The sequence below is a fragment of the Hyperolius riggenbachi genome, chromosome 1 (assembly GCF_040937935.1).
Source record: "Hyperolius riggenbachi isolate aHypRig1 chromosome 1, aHypRig1.pri, whole genome shotgun sequence".
Lineage (NCBI taxonomy): Eukaryota > Metazoa > Chordata > Amphibia > Anura > Hyperoliidae > Hyperolius > Hyperolius riggenbachi.
In genome coordinates this window covers 264,918,447-264,936,179 of record NC_090646.1, presented here as the reverse complement: position 1 = coordinate 264,936,179, position 17,733 = coordinate 264,918,447, and the positions used below count along the sequence as shown (strand labels likewise).

The 17,733-nt window shown below is 41.1% G+C and overlaps 1 protein-coding gene across 10 annotated transcripts in view; it reads left to right on the top strand.

Moving 5' to 3' along the window:
• The window catches only part of ARHGAP24 (Rho GTPase activating protein 24), a 682,757-nt gene that overhangs the window by 552,875 nt on the left and 112,149 nt on the right, over positions 1 to 17,733 (top strand). The window contains exon 1 of one of the 10 annotated variants that reach the window (XM_068233500.1): positions 6,899 to 6,964. The exons of 8 other annotated variants lie outside the window; for them this stretch is intronic. The gene's annotated coding sequence lies outside the window, so the exon portion shown is untranslated. Of the gene's footprint in view, positions 1 to 6,898; positions 6,965 to 16,162; positions 16,184 to 17,733 lie in introns of those variants that run through there. One more of the 10 variants, XM_068233508.1, reaches the window with a different exon arrangement.

The window sequence follows — 17,733 nt, the reverse complement described above, 5'->3', positions numbered from 1 at the left end:
GTTAACACACCTTATTAGTGTTAACACCCCTTCTCATAGTTAACACGCCTTATCAGAGTAGCATAGAGAGCGCTATGAACTTATGTCTGCTAATTGGCAGTGATGAAAGCTCCACTCGTCCTGCCCTGAGCCCCTGCGGGTCCAATCACTTTAAAGGACATTATCCTTGCACTTTGATTGGCCCTATAGGCTGCCTGTCACTATCTATCTGCCCATCTGATAAGGCATGTTAACTCTGATAGGGCATGTTATTTGTCTGGTGAATCAAGCCCTTAGTGTGTAATCTTCGCGTGTGCCATCTGTCCAGATTTAGTGAATATACTCCATCGGCTATGCAATATTTGACCACTCTTCTTTGCAAAACCATTCAAGTTCAGACAGATTTGATGGTGACTGTTAGGGCTTGTACACACTAAGGGCGCTTTCGAGATTTTTTTAAGTGCAGGCGATTTTGAAAATCGCCCTGAAAGCACTTGTGCAATGATTCCCCGTAAGAGCACTGTCTGTACCAATTTTGGGGCGATTTGTCTATAATGGCAGGTATATCGCTAAACGCTTGAAAAAGCGCTTGGTATAGCGATTTCCAGAGCGCTTTTAAGAATAAATACATTGTATTTATTCTTTTCAGGGTGAAAAAGTACAGAATCGCTCTGCAAAAGTGCTTAGAAAAGTGCTTTATAAAAAATCGCAGTGCGCAGGTAAAAAAGTATTGCAAAACTATGACGTCAGCGATTTTATTTATTGTATTTATAAAGCTCCAACATCCAGTTTTCATCAGTTTGCATCAATGTTGTATCAGTTTTAAATTTGTTCTGTTCCTGTCTATTAAAACTGATCGAAAACTGATGCAAACTGAATAAAACTGACAGCACTGTAATGGAATTGTACACAGTGTATGTGTGAACCCAGCCCAGCGGCTTGTATGGGGTTCTTTGAATGGTTAGTTGTATTGGTTTTAGCTTTCTGTTATGGTGTTGATGCCAAATGGTTCCTTTCTGATCCATCTGACCATAACATTTTTCTATATGGCCCCAGAATCTGTGTGGTGCATCTGTGCAAGGCGCAATCAAAAAATAAATGTATTGATGACTTAAGAACTAAAAAATTGATATCAGTCTCCATAGTGCGAACATTGCATTGCATGAATATATACGCATATTTTTACCTGATGACTGGAATCTGTTTCCCTTGCTATGCACAGAGTCCTCCAGCTTATTTCTACTTTAGTATAAAAGGTAATCGGTGCTCACTGAGCATGTCTCCTAGATTTATTGTTTCTTCCCCAACAAAACAATTTGAAGTGGATTTCAGGCCATAAAAGGTAGCTGGGTCATGTAAGTACAAGTTAACTACTCAGCCTGCAATTAATGACACAGTGACAGCAGGGACAGCTTTTTGGAGAAGTGACTTCAGTCTAGTTGCAGAGTAACTGTATTATTATAGAAGCACACTTAATACCAAGAGCATGACACATATTGTCCAGGCATTCAAAATGTTGCATAAATAAAGCTATTATTACTCTGCACATCCACATACAAACCATGTGTTTTTAAAGCAATAGCTCTAATGTGCTAGAAGAAATCAGTCAGTTGAGTCAGTACAGGATAACAGACGCTACCTGAATCACAAGTGGATACATGAACCCTGTGATTCCTATAAATACGTTTTTACAATGTGTTAATTCAAGTCTTTAAAACACAATTCTAGAAATATTTTTCAATATTTTTTTTTCAATAGTGTGCATATTGGTAGAAACTCTCTTGGATTGTTACCGCATTCCTGTGTCTTCATTGTTGATCATTTCTTGTACTTCCTACTCAGACAGGAAATTAGGGCATTTTTGAAAAGTCACACAATCCCCACTAAACAAATAAAATCTTTGTAGAGCAAAGAAAAAAAAAATCTCCCAGAAAGGGCCGTTTCCACTAAAGCGAATCTGCATGCGTTTTTTCTGCATGCAGATTCGCATAGCCAATAATAGTCAATGGGCCTGTTTCCACTTGTCAGGAAAACTGAGCGTTTTACTGTGCAGGAAAAATCTGCACAGCAGAGCCATCAGAATTCGCACACCGCAAGGCTAGTGTGCGATTTGCATGTAATGTATTTAATAGGAAATTCGCATGCGTTTTTTCTATGCGGAATTTTGTGCGAATTCGCATACGTTTTCGTGTAAAATCAATGTAAAAGCACACAGCCACTGATATGGTGGAATTCACATACTTACAAAGATACATGAAAATGCATGCAAATTCGCATGAAAATTCGCATACTAACGCATGCAAATTCGTTTATGCCTTTTCCGCAAATAAATCGCACCGCACTAGTGGAAACGGGCCCTGAGTGTTCATTTGTTTCTTTTCCCCAGGACCACTTGTTTTTGTGTAGAAGTCAAGAAGCTCCACAGAGGTCCCAAGTACAGGAAGTGAGACAATTTCTGTAGTGGGGACATACACAACAATTATAACCAATACTATTGTTTTACTCCTTCCTACACTGTGCTTATCAGTCTATTAGCATATTAGTAAGGTTTTGGCTCCTGCACAGGAGTGTGTTTGGACAACCTATTGCTGCATGCAGTGTAATGCTGTACTATTGAATGTAGTTAGTGCTGCAATGGAGAGAAATGCAGGTGCCATGTGATTGTGTAAAATGCATTGCAGACAAAGGTGTGCTCAGGCCCTTAGTGCCCTCTATCACTGTAAAGGACATACAATGCTATTGAATTGCCACACATCTTTAGGCAGGTCAGGTAGTGGACTCCAGTGGTCATATTTGTTTGCCCACAATTGCATAACTGTTGGCTTGGAGAATGTAAATGAGATAATTAGTTAATGTTTCAAAGAACTACTAGGCTAATTATTTGCCTGGAATTGTAAAAAGGTGTAAGTGTGCATTTTAAGTGACACTTTAGGACCAGTTACATCAGGACCGACTGAGATTATAGGGCAATGGGATTCCATGGTATAAGCTTAGCCACTGGCATCTATGCACAGAAACCAGCTTATGAAATTCCATCATATGAAAAGAACTACACCAATTTTTATAAAAAATGCAGTCTGTGAACCTGTGCTTTGAGCAGTACTGAAGTAAAAGAGGAGTTCTAGCAGAATAGCGGAACTTGTTAAATGCTGTATCGTGTGCAGAAGAAGCGCAATGTTAAAGATTCTTAATAAAAAAATGAAAGCAATTGCTACAGCTCTGGCCTTTTGGACAATGCCACCTCTGCAACCCTAGTAGGTCTCCTCACAATGAATTCCCAATGAGAGCTTGCTGTTCAATTGAGAGAACTATTTATTTTCACTCATTGTGCTGACACTGTAGAGTAACACAGATTAAATGCTGTTTCTGTTCGCCTACACTAGAATTCAGGCATGCAAGAGGAATTAATATTAGATAGAAGAGGCTCTGGCCCATTCACTGCTTGTTGACATAAACGATTCAGCAGACACATTGCAGCTTATACACTTGTGTACTATAACCGCATACAGCCCTAAACCATAAGTGGTCATGATAGACTACTGATACCAGTGCTGTCATCACACGGTTAATATCTGCTATTGCCACAGCTACTCAGTTTTGTTATGTCATATTCAAATCTGCTAACCTTTCTAGTTTTAGGACATTTCTGTCTCTGTAACCAATAGCAGATTAACAGTGAATAGACATGGTTTTATATGATGCATTAATTTAAAGTAGAACTTCTACTAAAATTATTATTTTACTTCTTTGGTTATAAGGACACCCTTATATCCACAATGCAAGGTAGAACCCTAACTTGCAAACAAGAAACTAAACATAAACATAATACAGAAACATCTTTAGGTCCAAGCTCTTTTAACATGGACTAAGTAAGGCAAAGTGGATTCTGGTTTGTGGTCTACCAAATCCAAAGTTAACAGTTCAAAAACTAGCATCCATGATGGTATGGGGATACATTATTGAACATGGCATAGGTAGCTTGCACTCCTTGGAAGGTACCATCATGCTGATTATTTTGCATTCAGGTTTTAGAACAACATACAATATCAGGGGTGTAGCAATAGGGGTTGCAGAGGTTGCGATCGCATCGGGGCCCTTGGGCCAGAGGGGCCCCGTAGTGCCCTCTCTCAACTACAGTATTAGCTCTCTATTTGTCCTGTGCTCATAATAATCACTTTTATAGATACTTTGAATAGTGGTGATCATTAACACACTGTTCCCCATCCCCTTCTTGCACCTCTGACACTGTAGTTGCCAGTGAAGGTTTTGGTGCGCCGTATCAATTTTTATGTATAGAGTGCTTGGGGGGCTCCATTGTAAAACCTGCATCGGGGCCCATAGCTCCTAAGCTACGCCACTGTACAGTATAATGTCACCCAAACAACATCTATCAAGGGGAGACCTGGATACAATACATGTTGCATGTATTACAACAGCACGGCTGTATAATGCAAGGATTTGGGTATTAACCTGCCCCTGCTTTAGTTCAGATCCCTCACACACTGAAAATATTAGGTGAATTATGGAAAAAAAATACAACAAAGGAGACCAAACTGTTGAGCAGCTGAAATCAAGCAAGCATAGGGCCATATTTCACTTTCAGAACTGTACCAGTTGGACATCTTGGTTCCCAGACATTAAAAGTGTTGTTAAAGAGAGACATGATGCAGCTCAAAAGTCAACAAGTTACCCCATCTCAGCATTCCTGGAATGTGCTGCTGACATCAAAATCTAAATGAGCCTATATTTTGCAGAAAAATAATTCAATTTCAACATCGTCTTTATAGTGTTTTCAATTAAATATAAGGTTTACATAATCACCACATTTCTGCATTTATTTATGTTATACAGGCTCCCAAATTTCTGGAAATGAGGGGTAAAAGAGAGGGGTTTAGAGAAGCAATATAAGGTGAGCTGGGTGCAATTTGCTTACATCTGGAAAAAAACGGTCACTTCAGACAAGACTGATATAGGCCACGTTTACATTACAAACGCGGACGGGCACGCACGCGGAACGCAACGCGTACTAACGCACGCCATCCGCGTTTGTATGCGTTGCGTGGCTGATCCCATCACTGAAAAGTGAATGGGACAGCCACGCGTTTTGGCAAAAAATGCGTGCAGCATGCGTTCCCGGACCGCACAGGTCCGGAACGCATGCAGTGTGAACATCAGACAGAGCACTCTATGCACTGTCTGATGTCGTGCGTGTCGGCCACCTGCACGCGTTTCCAAAACGTGGCTGGAAACGTGTGCAGTGTGAACGGGGCCATACTCAGGGAGGTGTACTTATAACAGCACTGCAAGTAAAAAATGGTTGTGACATAACTATAATAGAATATTGGTAATTTTAGCAATATTTTACCATGTCCGAACCTAACCCCATTCTCACATAGAACCAAATAACCAAACAAATATTGGTGCTAATTTTGGGGGGTGATAGTGCAGAGGTGGGGGGGGCAGAGAGCGGCGATGTGGGGACCCGAACCACCTTGGGTTCTCTTTAAACTTCTCCCTACCCAACCTAACTCTAAAGAATCCCCCACCCCAATCGCCGCCCATAAGCATCCATTTAAAACTTAGCTATAATGGTAGATTTCTGCACCGGATTCACCCATTAAAAAATAGTGGGTGCCAGGGCCACCCGCAATGCAAATTGCAGCTATAAATAGGCTTATATTGCATCCAGAATCTGGTGACCCTCCAGAGAGAACCTCTAGCACAAGCAGACACTGCTGAAAAAAACGATTTCAGGAGGAATATTGACTGTCCAAGATGGATTTCCCTGGCCAGATATTTTTTTTTAGTGAGGCCACATGAATCCGCACAGTCCTAATATGCACTAAACTGTTTCCGCTTCAAGGCCAAAGGAGAATAGCCACATGACAGTTTGATAGTCTTTCTTAAGCTGGCCACTAACAGTCCAATTTCTAACGAAAAATCATTCGAGCGATCAGAAATTCTGATTGGATTGGTTGTAAATAATCTCCATTGGTGGACACAATCGATTATGAACGAGTGAAAAAAAATGTCGCCCGAATGAATTTTCGTTGAACGAAAATTTGGATTTTCTTGGTGGTCGTGATAGATAGGAAGCAATGATTGGTTAGTTAATGGTGTAGTGAACGATTTTTCGTCCGATCAGAATTTCTGATCGCTCTAACGATTTTTCGCTAGATATTGGACCGTTAGTGGCCAGCTTAAGTGGCTAAGGATAGCTCTGCATATGTATCTTTATTCTAACATGATTTCAGGAAAACAAATGCATGATCAATATTTAATACGGTTGTGGAAAAATGCAGCAGTTTAGGATTTTGCATTTGCGATCCAGTCCGTGTGCATTGCATTGCTTTTATTTTTACTTTGGCTGCATTTTTTTGCTGCAGTGTGAACAGGCCTTCATTCAGGTTTTCAATTGGGTTAAAGTTACTGCAATTGTTAAGTGCATTTAATACAAGAGACAAGAGAACAAGTATTCAGATCAGTTGTTCTGACTAAAGTTTGGCCACACTAAGCACATGTTTGTTTCAGCTGAAGCAAAGAAAATCATCATGATAGCCAGGTAACTGGCATAGTATAAAAGGAAAAAAAATTGGCAGCCTACATATATCTAGGACTACAGGGTCACATTAAGCTAGAGCAGGGGTGTCAAACTCAATCACGTCAGTTGGCAAAATCTAAAACATACCGTAGTTTAAGTCGCGGGCCAAACCGTTTATTACATTTTATTGAGCAGTCTCAAATTGAGTGGTGTAACTATAGCGACCATTGGGGGCGGTTCCTTGGGCCCAGCATTTCCCCTTGTGCAGAGCAGTTTAATGTTTACCTAATCCAGTGCTGCTTTTGTTCACCATCTTCTGGACAGACACATGCTCTTTGCTGCATACCTCTGGTTCCTATTGTATGTCATGTGATCGGGAGCTGGAGGTACGGAAGTATAGAGCGCTGGGAAAAACAGAAGAGACCCGGTGCACTGCTGGAACAGGTAAATATTTCAGTGCTTCGCTGTGGTGCTCTGCTATGTGGGGAGATGGTCCCGGGGGAAAGGTGCGTAGGTGTGAATGTCTTATCAGCCACACAGGGGTGTTTGGATCTGAGAAGGGGGCCCCATGCTAATTTTGCAGAGCGGTCCCATGGGTTGTTGTTGCACTTGGGCTCAAACTGACAATCTTTCAACCAGAAACACTGTCATCAGTGTGTTGTTCTGGCTGGGAAGGCAGTGTGCTGCTCATCTGTTACTGCTTACAATGCTGCACATTTGAAGCTCTCGGAGGACACATAAAATGGCATTCGGCCCAAGGGCCTTGAGTTTGACACCTGTGAGCTAGAGCAATGACCAAAACATTTTTTTCATTTTGCTTAGATATAACGGTAGTATTAGCACTGCTCTCAAGTTAAAATCTTAGCATTTTTGTTTAACCCTTCCCTGATATATCCAAAGCTAAAGTGGGTTCCACTTCAAAGCATCTAGTCACATGCAGGGAATATAGAAAATCTGGGATTTCTTTGTGCATAATTGGATGGAGTAAACACCGCTTCAATGCACTGCATACTACACTTCTTTACTTGTAACTTCTTAAGTAGGCTGTGTCCAAGGATCGTCTTCCCTTGTCTTAATGGAAATATGCCCGTTACTTACTGTAATTTATATAATTTGCCTAAATTTAGGTGGTGATAACAGTTCTCCAGATTGAAATTCTAGGCCCAGCAGTCTTCTTCACATTATCTGTCATTAAAATATTGGCTATAATTTGTTTAGCAATGAAGGGAAATTAGTTTCATCTGTTCCTTATTAAATGTGATGCATTAAATAAATGTCCTAGACCAATTAGTTAGTCGCAGCTCAACAGAATGCAAATTTTGACACAGTGAGGAAGATGCTTGAATTTAAATAGAGTTGAAATTACCATGGCTGCATTTTAACATTTCTCATATATGGGAAAGTTAATGTAGCAAAGAAACACTAATATATTTTGTTCAAGTAGACTTTTGTATCTTGCAGTGACACTGTTTCCATAATCACATACTTTGGCAGCATGCATGAAATAGGGGCACAAGGAATGAGCGGGGTGAAGCCTATATAAGTGTAAACAATAAATACCATCATTAATTGGGCACAGAATGAAAACCATAAACATTTAATTTACAGTGGTAATAATGATACATTGATAAATGTTACAGATATTTTACTGTAGCTAAATAAAACCCTACTCTTACACACAACCCTCCCCCCCACCTCTAACCCTAAAACCCCCCTTCCTGACCCCTAAACCTAAAACCCCCTTCCTGATGTCTAACTCTAAAACCTCCCTTCTTGAACCCAAGCCCTAAAACACCCCTTCCTGACACCTAACCCTAACACCCCCATCCTGATGTCTAACCCTAAACTCCCCCTGATTGACGCCTAACCCTAAAACCCCCCTTCCTGACGACTAACCCTAAAACCCACCTTCGAAGCCTAAAAAGATTTTTTTTTTTAAAAGACAAAAAATTTCAATTACTATAACTTTCTAATTTTCAATACGATAAAAAATAAAAAAATATAATGTTGTATTATTATCAAAATGAAATACAGCTCAAAAACTATAACGTGGTAATAAACGATATTTATTGGGCGCCCAGATTTCTGCTTTGGGCACCCAATAGCCAATACTTGCATTAGTGTCTGTGGCGGCGCCCAAATTGTCCATTAGCTGTGGGCGCCCAAATTTCCTGCTTCCCTTTGGCCAACCTGCAATTGCCTAGGACTGTGCTTGGCACATTTACGAAACAAAAACCGGTCCGACCACTTTATTATTTACTATTATTTATTTATAAAGTGCCAACATATTCTGTGGTGCTGTACAAAGTGGGAAAACAAACAAGGGATACATAATGATACAGACAATGATATACATCAAATATGAACATTGGTACAAAATACAGAACTGGTGATTACAATAGGAGATGTAACATGATGAATAAAATGTATAACAGAGTGCAAACTATTAAATGAATAACATTTTAAGACACAAAAGGGTGAGAGCCCTGCCCTTGCAAGCTTACAATCTAAAGGAAACATATTTTATTATTATATAATACCGTATATACTCGCAAGCAAGCCGACCCGCATATAAGCCAACCCCCCAACTTTTACCTAAAAAAACAGGAAAAAATGATTGACCCTCATATAAGCCGGGGGTAGGAAATGCTGGCCGCGTGATCCCCCCAGTGTGTCCCAGTATAGCTAGTATAGTGCCCAGTATGGGTAGGTAGTGCCCTAGTATAGCTAGTAAAGTGCCCAGTATAGCTAGTATAGTGCCCAGTATAGGTAGGTAGTGCCCAGTATAGTGCCCTAGTATAGTGCCCAGTATAGGTAGGTAGTGCCCAGTATAGCACCCAGTATAGGTAGGTAGTGACCAGTATAGTGCCCCAGTATAGCTAGTACAGTGCCCAGTATAGGTAGTGCCCCCTCCTCTCCCCTGCCCCGCGGTCGCCGCTATTACCTGAGCTGGTGCCGCATCTTCTAATATTCCCCTCTCCGCTCGTAAAGTAATTCACTCACAGCAGCGCGCCCCACGGGGCTGCTGTGTGATGACGAGGCAGGAAGCCATAGAGAGAGAGAGCCGTTCCCATAGCTACAGGAAGCCGCTCTCTCTCTATGGCTTCCTGCCTCGTCATCACACAGCAGCCGCCGTGCGGACCACAGGTGAGTCGCAAGCAAGCCGACCCCCCAACTTTTGACCCCCTTTTTGGGGGCCAAAAATTCGACTTGCTTGCGAGTATATACAGTAATTATAATATGATAATATTAGTATTATATATATTCACCACTTGAACCAGTGCAACCTGTGATGGCAGCTTGGAAACATAGTGAGTCCAGACCATCGCTATGCTGCCAGTAATGAATGCCATGAGGACATCTTTATTACATGTTTAGATGTTTTTAAAATATGTTCACTAACATGTTCCCTTAATTTCTTGTTAGACAATTTTGAGAGGCAATCCGTTAAAAAAAATAATAATAATAATCCTCTAGTGCTCAGTGAGGCATTTGCACCTGCCAACAATCAGTTTAGCTCCCAATTCCTGATAATACTGATCCAGCTGTGTCAGATTTAAAGATGCTTCCTGTGATTGTATGTTCCAGTTCTTTCCATAAATATCTGATAAGATTCAAATCAGAGCCAACCTCTAAAAGGCCAAAGAAAACCTTAAAGCACAGCCAGGTCTCTTCCATGTTTCACAGTAGGTATGGTATTTTTTTCTTTAGAGGCCTCACTTTTTATTTGTGTGCACTGATGTTTCTATCACCTATTTTGGTGGCCTAGGTAAGGCACCTTTTGGTGCACCTCCCCCCCCCCCCTCAACAAATCTAGTTTTATTAACACCAATAACAAATTGTTATAAACAGAAATGAAGTTGTTTAGCAAAATAAGCTATAGAGGAGACACAAATTATTACCAGGCCAGAATATTGTCCTAGAAATCCAGTAGAATTACATTAATCAGTACAGATAAAATGTAAATCAATTATAGTTTAAAGGACCACTATCGCGGAAAACTGTAAAACTTAAAAACATGTCTGTGCATATATATAAGAAGTGCATGTTTCCCGGATTAAACTACTATGAATTACTTTTCTCCTGCGTTGCTGTCGCTTACAGTAAGCAGTATAAATCCAACAGATCTGAGAGGTTTTGGACTAGTCCATTTCCTTATCAGGGTATTCTCAGTATCTCCTTTATTCTTTACAAAAAGCAATTCCTGAAAAGGATGAATACAAAATGTCGACTGGCCACTCTACTCCTTCACTCACTATTCTGGCCTCTGAACTGAGCAACTTGATGTTACAGTAAATGCTTTTAAAAAATGGGAAAAAAACACCTGAGAATCCCCCATGTGGAGATGGACTAGTCCAAAACTAGCCAGACTTTTCAGCGTTTTATTGTCTTCTGTAAGTGTCAGGAACATAGGAGAAAAGTAATTATAGTGCTTTTTAATCTGGGATAAGTGTTCTTCTTATAAACATGTATTTGAAATTATACAATTTCGATTGAGGTCCTTTAACCTCCTTAGCGGTAACCCCGTGTGTGACACGGGGTAAGCCGCCGGAGGGTGCCGCTCAGGCCCTGCTGGGCCGATTTAAATTATTTTTTTTTTGCTGGACGCAGCTAGCACTTTGCTAGCTGCGCCAGCACCCCGATCGCCGCCACCACGCGCCCGATCGCAGCTATCCGGTGCGGCGCGCACCCCCCCCCCCCCCAGACCCCTGCGCTGCCTGGCCAATCAGTGCCAGGCAGCGCCAAGGGGTGGATCTGGTCTCCCAATGACGTCCCGACGTCGCTGACGTCGGTGACGTCATTCCGCCCCGTCGCCATGGCGACGGGGGAAGCCCTCCAGGAAATCCCGTTCTTTGAACGGGATTTCCTGATCGCCTATCGCCGGAGGCGATCGGCGGGGCTGGGGGGATGCCGCTGAGCAGCGGCTATCATGTAGCGAGCCCTGGGCTCGCTACATGATTTAAAAAAAAAATTAAAAAAAAACTGCTGCGCTGCCCCCTGGCAGTATTTTTCATACCGCCAAGGGGGTTAATTAGCACCTTAATAGCATTGGCCAAATCTTTGTTATGCTATTCTAGTTTTCTTTGTTATACTAATCAGTAGTGCCCATTTGGGTGTTAAAATTGCTATTGATACCTAATGGTGTATGAATTTCATGAAACACACATTAAAAATAGCTCTCTGGGAGCCTCTTCCACAGGTTATCACCCCAGGCACCTGCCTGGTTTGCCTATGCCTAAAAACATCACTGATATAGCATGTGGCAACAGTCAGAAACATCCCTGTTATGCCATGGAACAACCATTAGAGTAACACAGCTTTGGTGTTTATACCTAAGAGAGAGGAGGCTTAATATAGGAAGACCCTTCATTCTCATGTACACCTTTATAGGAGAACCTTTAAACTAATGTACACCTTTACTAACAATACAGGGTTTGATAAAGGATCCCAGGATTTTATTTTATATTTAAACATTTAGAAAAAAGATTGAATGTTTTGTTGTCTCTGCTCAGTGGCAGTCTATTAAGTGTCCCTAAATGAAAATACATGAACTATATTTACGCTTTCTCTCTCCCTCTGCTCTCAGAAATATGTAGAAAAATGTATTCTGCCAGGAAAACTTTTATGGCTGTAATTTGCTTATCAGTGATGCTTACTATATTCCTGACAAGACAGAAGCTGTCATTTCCAGCCTTAATAATTAACTATTTCAGGCAGCAAAATAAAACAAGTAAAACAGCCTGGTTATTAATATGATTAGTACTGTACATACGCATGTTTATCTTGTCATTTCACATGTCACCTCTGGTACACTTTACAGCGGCTGGTGCGTTGACAGCCTCTGTTGGCATATCTAGTTTGTCTGCCTAGTGCAGCCCAACGAGTGCGTGGCAGTAAGCAGTTATATTTACCTGTTCTAGGTGGCTTCTCTTCTTCTTTCACCAGCAGCTCTCAGGGGCAAACCCAGGATTTTCAAGGGGGGTGTTTTTAAAAGGTCTCCTTCATCCACACACAACACAGTATAATAATATGGTAGGACATCATGCTGGGTACACATAATGCAATTTCCCGTCCAACTGGCAGGATCTGACAATTATATCCGACATGTCCGATCTGCTCCCGATCAACAAGATCGATCAGGAGTAGTTTAGATACAGATAATAATGAGGACAGCCAACATTGCTATTGAAGTGGAAAGTGAAGCATTCACATAGCAGGGGAACAGGGCTGTGCTCATATCTAGTTCTGTGCTCTGTTAAGTTCCCCAGAGCTGCTCCATGCTATGTACACACGCTGCTGCTACATCCAAAGTCAGCTGTAGCAGGGAAAGAAAGGTGGTAGTGCTGTGAGCTGCAGGATACCTGCAGATATTCTGGTGTCTCGACTTGTGCCTGTCCCCAGACACTACACCAGCCCTGGCCTGAGGGGGGATTCTGGGCAGCTGTAATCCCCCCCCCTGCGTTTGCCTATGGCTCTGAACTTCTGTCATGTCTTCTGAATCCTGATCACATCTGATCACATGATATGACATGTGATTGGGATCCAGGAGACTGTGTCAGTGTTACAGTGTTACAACTGGGAGAAGAGGGGTGACGAAAGAGATGGAAGAAGAGATGGAAAAGACATGTCATATGTGTCATGCATACGTCAACGCCGCGGTGGAGGAAGAATAAGCCAATCCAGCTGTCCGGACAGGTATGTATGAGAAATCCCTACCACCACAACACCCTGCCGAGCCTGCCAGGCTGGGGAAGGCACACTTCCCCAGTGGCAGGAAAGTTTGGACCCTGCAGCCAAAAAAAGTTTTACTTTACCTGGCTGGTAAAGGGTTAAAATGTGAACTTTGGTGGGATGCCCCAAAGTAGGCACAGCCGATACACACTCAGCTATTTTCTTCACGCTTGTCCTCCTACAGTTTTGTAAGTACAGTTATGAAACATTGCACACCTATTCAGCCCGTAGGGGTGTAGGTTGCTTGTGCTATTTTGCGCAGTTATGATGTGAGGATGTGAGAATAAGCTGATTTGGGCTACACAGTTTCAATGCAATTCTGATTTAGCTTCTTAAAAGACAAGAAGAGCTTTTCAGGTGAAGAATCAGCATCTGAGCCTTCATTAAGCACTTATTCAACATGCACTGATCATCTTGAATGTGGTAGTCTAAGGATCTTTCCTGGTGAAACAGTGATGTCCAGGGAGAAGGGCGGTCCAGTAATTCATAGTTCTACCCTTACTAGGTTCACATACTTTATTTGACTAAACCCACAGTAGGACATGTGTGTTGCACAGTTGTCCCATCATTGACCCAGAGGTGCTCCAGATCTTCTCCAATCCCAGCAACACCCCATGCATATTGTACCAACATATTTTGTTTTTTTCCAGGATGTTGGCCAAGATCGAGTGGATAGTGTAATGCTTAAGTGCTCTGCCTCTGACACAGGTGACGTGGGTTTGAATCTTGGCTTTTCCTGTTCAGCCAGCACCTATTCAGTAAGGAGACACTGAGCAAGACTCTAATACTGCTACTGCCTATAGTGCACACCCTAGTGGCTGCAGCTCTGGCATTTTGAGTCAGCCAGGAGAAAAGCGCAATATACATGTTTTTTGTCTTGTCATCTGTTTGACTTGCAGAAAGACTAAAAACAAAGAGGATTACCTGGACATAAATACTGGGCATACATGGCCACATTATATGTGTCACACAAGTTATGAATCAAAGAAGAATGTTTTAATGGAGTAGACTGAAGTTAGTAATGGTTAGACGGCAGGAATTTTATTCACCACTTCTAAATCGAAGTCAGTGTGAAGAGAAAGACCAGAGTTCCCGAAAACTGCCTTAGCTGATGTTATGGACCAGAATTAATTCACTACCGACACTTCAAGTTACATTACATTTCAAGGGTGCTGTAAAAAACAAAACAAAAACAAAAAGCCTTATTTTATAAAGATGTTGTGCATCAGTAAAATTAAGTCCTATATATATTTCTTCTGTTGTTTCATTCTTTCCGTGCACAGTATGCTCAGGGAGAATAACTGCCTTGTTGCATACCCTTGTTTGCCTGCTGATTTTCTATAGCAAGTATGAGTAATTTGGTTACTAATGAAGGCTGTGCTAGACTGGTCACAATTTCACAGTCAGCACTTGTTATATTATAAAATACATGCGGTTTGAGATTTGACAGAGTTCTTTGGGAAAGAATGACGTTACTTTTGGAAAACGTTGACTGAAACTGCACTGACTAAACAAGAACTGCGTATGAATAGAATTGGTGCAGGTCAAGTACGTTGTTATGCAAGATTGGTCTGTTGGTGTCAGACAGACTGGACCATGCACAGAGGATAGTGTGCTGTCCCCCCACATTGCATCCTGAAGAGTATTACAATTATTTGGTGTTACTAATGGTAATTAAAATAATGATGCTCTCCATATTCATCTGTGTATACCTGTATGTATGTGCAATATTATTTAAAACTGATAACACGATCAGCCTAGAACTATACTTGCATTCACCATATTTAGAAATTGGACATAGTGTAAATAGACCCTTAGCTTCTATCACCCAAACTGATCATTACTGGATTGGATGTAAGTCAGATGGAAGTACCTGAGCATACATGCACTACTATACTTTGTAATCTTGCTATGAGATATTGGGATTCATGGCTGAATTTATATTTTTCCACCCCAGGCAAACTTTGTTTGTGGCACCCCTTATGTTTGAAGCCACCCTTCAGTATATAGAAGCCTGCTTAAGACTTTGATCATTACCTCTCTAGCCCATTGAAACAGTCCTTACAACTATCATTTTGACTATTCTTAATGCAACCTGTCACCATACTTTCACTTAATCCACAATGAGAACCATAGCCTGGCCCCAACCAGACAGTAACAATAACCTATAACCCAATACTGTACTTACCTGCCATCATCCTAACTGTACTATAATTTAGATATTGCGATAGTATAATTACTTCAGCTGAAGCTCAGTGCCCAGAAGTATAAGCACTCCTCTTTCAGTGTATATGACCCAGTGTGGCCAATACTAGTTGCCACTGACCTTGTTTTATTTCAGTGGAGGAGCTGCTACTCCTCTCCCCTGTGTGACTGAAAAAAGGAGTATGTCTATATAGGCATTGCTGTGCAGCCTTGCATACATGGCTTGCATAGACGCTAGACTGTTCCTAGCCGAGACAGACATCTAGGGCCGACTCAGCCAAGAATCTAATGCATGTACAGATGTCCTCCAGTAATTATCCAGCATGCCAGATATTTGAAGAGGCACTATGGCGAAAAATTGTACAATTTAAAATATGTGCAAACATAGACAAATAAGAAATATGTTTTTTTCCAGAGTAAAATGTGCCATAAATTACTTTTCTCCTATGTTGCTGTCACTTACAGAAGTGACAGATTTTGAACTAGTCCATCTCTTCATAGGGGATTCTCAGCAAGGCTTTTATTCTTTATAAAGATATTACCTAAAAAGGATTAAAACAATGATGCTGGCAAGCTTCCCTGCTTTCTACACAGTGAATGGCAGTTGCTCTGTCCAACTGGCAAAAAACTAAGTGCTTTTGAAAATAAATAAATCCCTGAGAATCTCCCATGAAGAGATGGATTAGTCCAAAACCTGTCGCTTCTGTCATATTTATACTACCTACTGTAAGTGACGGCAACATAGGAGAAAAGTAATTTATGGCACATTTTACTCTGGAAAAAACGTACTTCTTATTTGTCTGTTTGCACATATTTTACATTTTCAAATTTTTCGCCATAGTGCCTTACAATTGGCAGTGGAGCCCATTGATCTCATTACTCCTGCCTGCAAGAAGCTTCTCTGTCATGTGTCATGTGTTGTAACTCCTCCCCAAAGCAACTGACGCAGCACTCTGCCACCCCCCCCCCCCCCTTCCCAGTTAGGACATACGGAGTGTGGCAAAGCTGTCAATGACTTCTCTATAAGGGGCAGTGGGGGAGAAATAGGGGGCCTCACTTGACTAGTGGAAAGGGGAGATGGGTTTAAATAGCAGGGTCCTAAAATCTGGACTCTTAACCAATGAATTTATTTATCAGCTAATCAAGGAACGTTTACACAGATAAATTCAAGCTCTGCAATTTGTGCCAGGAGTTAGATTTTAACATGTAATTTTAAGGAATGGGGCTATCTAATAGGATTTGAAAATGCACTTCCAGTCAACCCAGTAACTGAAAGCAGTATGCTGAACGTTGCAATCTATTTCAATTTGCATTTTTGTCTACCGGTAAGAGCTGTTATGTGCACTGCCAAGTGATTTCCTTATCTTACTGGAGCACTGAGAATAACAGCAGAGTTTGGACATCAATATAGTGTGATTAAATGCAAACTCGTATGGCTGAAATATCAAGGTGCTGTGTGTTAACCCCAAGCAGCAATTCTGGCAATGTACAAGGACCCTCTCCGAGACGAAGATGGGACTGCAGCACAATTAGAAGCCTTCCTAATGCTTGTTCAGAGGGTTGTTGTCACATTACAACATACTGCTTATTTGGGAAATACAATAATGTATAATTTCACATTTAATTTAAAAACAGAGTTTAGTAGCTGAATAATCCATTGACATGTTGCAAATGAGTGTAGTCCGGAATGTTTGTGTTCATTCTGAAAATTACTCATTGAAATGCCTCAATTTATTATTTCTGTTAAGCCATACTTATTGTGGGTTTCATTCCAACCAGCAAGTCATAACCTGGCAGGAAATGAGTGCTCACTTTGTTGGATTATTTAGGAAATGGCATTGATGACACAGAACTCCTAATAAATGAAACCATACCCTATCAGTTCATACTGAATGTGCTTTATTGGTTAACTGATAAGATACAAAGCATTCTTCAGTTTTCAAATGCCTTAAAACAGGACTGTGTTGCCCATACTAAGCAGATTGTAGTTTCTGTCTTTAATCGTATTCTGTTTTTTTTACTGTCTCATTGCTAGAAAATACACCGCTAATGTGACTGGTTAAAATATTGGCTCTCAAGATTCCTATAATAATGTGATGTAGCTGGGATATTTGTAACTCATTATATCGACGTTCAGCCACTAGATGTCACTTGTACAGCCACTGGTTGTAACTTGGTAATGAATCATCCAATATTACAGTTAGTATTCAAATGAGATATTTAGAGTTTACCAGTGATGGGACAGTGAGGGCTCTATCCTTAGTGGTAGTAGTGCA